Raw genomic sequence first — 3,378 nt, forward strand, 5'->3', positions numbered from 1 at the left:
TCTCCCTCGAGGCTAAGGGCTGTACCGGTAGCTATGTGGTTAATCTCTCTCCTATGTACTTCAATACAATGATCTCATGAGCTGCCTTACATGATTGAGATTCATATGATGAGCTTTGTATCACTATTAATCTATGTGCTACTCTAGTGATGTTATTAAAGTACTCTATTCCTCCTCCATGATGTAATGGTGATAGTGTGTGCATCATGTAGTACTTGGCGTAGTTTATGATTGTGATCTCTTGTAGATTATGAAGTTAACTATTACTATGATGGTATTGATGTGATCTATTCCTCCTTTCATAGTGTGATGGTGACAGAGTGTGCATGCTATGTTAGTACTTGGTATAATTGCGTTGGTCTATCATGCACTCTAAGGTTATTTAAATATGAATATCGAATGTTGTGGAGCTTGTTAACTCCGGCATTGAGGTGCTCTTGTAGCCCTACACAATTAGTGGTGTTCATCATCCAACAAGAGACTGTAGAGTGGTTTTATTATGTGATCAATGTTGAGAGTGTCCACTAGTGAAAGTATGATCCCTAGGCCTTGTTTCCAAATACTGCAATCACTGTTTGTTTACTGTTTTACTGCATCTCTACTTCCTGCAATATTACTACCATCAACTGCACGCCAACAAGCTATTTTCTGTCGCCGTAGACAGTCAAGTATTTTTTGGCGTCATTACTACTGCTCATATATATTCATACCACCTGTATTTCACTATCTCTTCGCCGAACTAGTGCACCTATACATCTGACAAGTGTATTAGGTGTGTTGGGAACACAAGAGACTTCTTGCATTGTGATCGCAGGGTTGCTTGAGAGGGATATCTTTGACCTCTTCCTCCCTGAGTTCGATAAACCTTGGGTGATCCACTTAAGGGAAAACTTGCTGCTGTTCTACAAACCTCTGCTCTTGGAGGCCACACACTGTCTACAGGAAAAGAAGCGTGAGTAGATGATACGTCTCCAATGTATCTATAATTTCCGATGTTCCATGCTTGTTTTATGACAATACCAACATGTTTTGTTCATACTTTATATCATTTTTATGCGTTTTCCAGAACTAACCTATTGACGAGATGCCGAAAGGCCAGTTGCTATTTTCTGCTGTTTTTGGTTTCAGAAATCCTAGTAAGGAAATATTCTCGGAATCGGACGAAATCAAGACCCAGATTCCTATTTTTCCCGGAACCATCCAGAACACACGAGAACTGCCAGAGAAGGGGGACAGGGCCACCAAACCACACCCCGGCGCGGCCGGGGGGCGCCCCCCTATGGTTTGGGCAGCCCGTGGCCCCTCCGACTCCGATTCTTCGCCTATATAAGCCGTCGTGACCTAAAAACATCGACAGAAAGAACCACGAGACGGAAACCCATCCAGAGCCGCCGCCATCGCGAAAGTCAAATTCGGGGGACAGAACTCTCTGTTCCGGCACCCTGCCGGAGCGGGGAATTGCCCCCGGAGCCATCTCCACCGCCGTCTTCACCGCCATCTTCACCGCCATCGCTGCCTCCATGATGAGGAGGGAGTAATCCATCCCCGAGGCTGAGGGCTTCGCTGTAGCTATGTGGTTCATCTCTCTTCCATGTACTTCAATACAATGATCTCATGAGCTGCTTTACATGATTGAGATTCATATGAGTTTTGTATCACAATTCATCTATGTGCTACTCTAGTGATGTTATTAAAGTAGTTCTATTCCTCCTGCACGTGTGTAAAGGTGACTAGTGTGTGCCCCGTGTGGTTCTTGTCGTAGGCTATGATCATGATCTCTTGTAGATTGTGAAGTTAACTATTACTATGATGGTATTGATGTGATCTATTTGGTTATGTTGATCTATCTTACACTAAAGGTTACTAAAATATGAGCATTATTGTGGAGCTTGTTAACTCCGGCATTGAGGGTTCGTGTAATCCTACGCAATGTGTTCATCATCCAACAAAAGTGTAGAGTATGCATTTATCTATTCTGTTATGTGATCAATGTTGAGAGTGTCCACTAGTGAAAGTGTAATCCCTAGGCCTTGCTCCTAAATACCGATATCGCTCGCTTGTTTCATTGTTTCTTGCGTTACTACTCGTTGCAATACTACCACCATCAACTACACGCCAGCAAGCTATTTTCTGGCACCGTTGCTACTGCTCATATATATTCATACCACATGTATTTCACTATCTCTTCGCCGAACTAGTGCACCTATTTGGTGTGTTGGGGACACAAGAGACTTCTTGCTTTGTGGTTGCGGTGGTTGCATGAGAGGGATATCTTTGACCTCTTCCTCCCCGAGTTCGATAAACCTTGGGTGATCCACTTAAGGGAAAACTTGCTGTTGTTCTACAAACCTCTCGCTCTTGGAGGCCCAACACTGTCTACGAGGAAAGGAGGGGAAAGTAGACATCAAGCACTTTTCCGGCGCCGTTGCTGGGAGGAAAGGTAAAAAGGCACTTATACTCCGGTTCCGTGTAACGTGACTTTTTCGGCGCCATTGTGTTTGTGCTTGAAGCTATTTCCTTTAGATCCTTCAATTGCATCTTTTTGTTTCTTGTTTACACTAGTTAGGCATAATGGAAAACAACAAAAAATTTAGTGAGCTTTTTAATCTTTTTCCTGATTTAGAATTGTTTGGTGCAAACATTAAAAAACCAATGGAACCTCATTTGCATGCTAGTAGCGATGTTATTAGTATGAATGCAATTACTGCTAATGCTATGGAGAAGTCTAAGCTTGGGGAAGCTAGTTTTGAACTTTTTAGCTTCCCATCTTTAGGTGAGAAAATTTGCTCTGATAACACTTTATCTCCCATATGTGATAACTCTAATGATGCTTGTGATATTTTAAATGCACCTACTGAAAGTACTCCATATAAAATACCTATGAAAATTATTGAACGTGTTATGGATAACCGCTATGAAGGGGATGGAACTGTGCATCCTGGAGATCATTTATTGTTTTTGCATGAATTATGCGGGTTATTCAAGTGTGCAGGTATCTCTATGGATGAAGTGAAGAAGAAATTATTCTCTATGTCGTTGACTGGTAAAGCGGCGCATTGGCATAAACTGCTAAAAGATGAGCATTCTCTTGATTGGAAGGATATTGTGCCTCTATTTTATTCTAAATTCTATCCTCCAAGTGAAATTCACAAAGACCGAAACCGAATATATAATTTCTGGCCTCATGATGGAGAGAGTATTGCCCAAGCATGGGAGAGATTGAAGTCTTTAATGCTCAAATGCCCCAATCATGAGCTTCCGGGTAATATCATCATTGATAATTTCTATGCAAGACTTTCTTTTCAAGATAAGACCTTGCTGGATGCTACTTGTTCTGGATCATTCACGCGCAACAAAGAAGAGTTTAAAAGGGACCTT

This window comes from Lolium rigidum, chromosome 5, assembly GCF_022539505.1.
Source record: "Lolium rigidum isolate FL_2022 chromosome 5, APGP_CSIRO_Lrig_0.1, whole genome shotgun sequence".
NCBI classification, from domain to species: Eukaryota; Viridiplantae; Streptophyta; class Magnoliopsida; order Poales; family Poaceae; genus Lolium; species Lolium rigidum.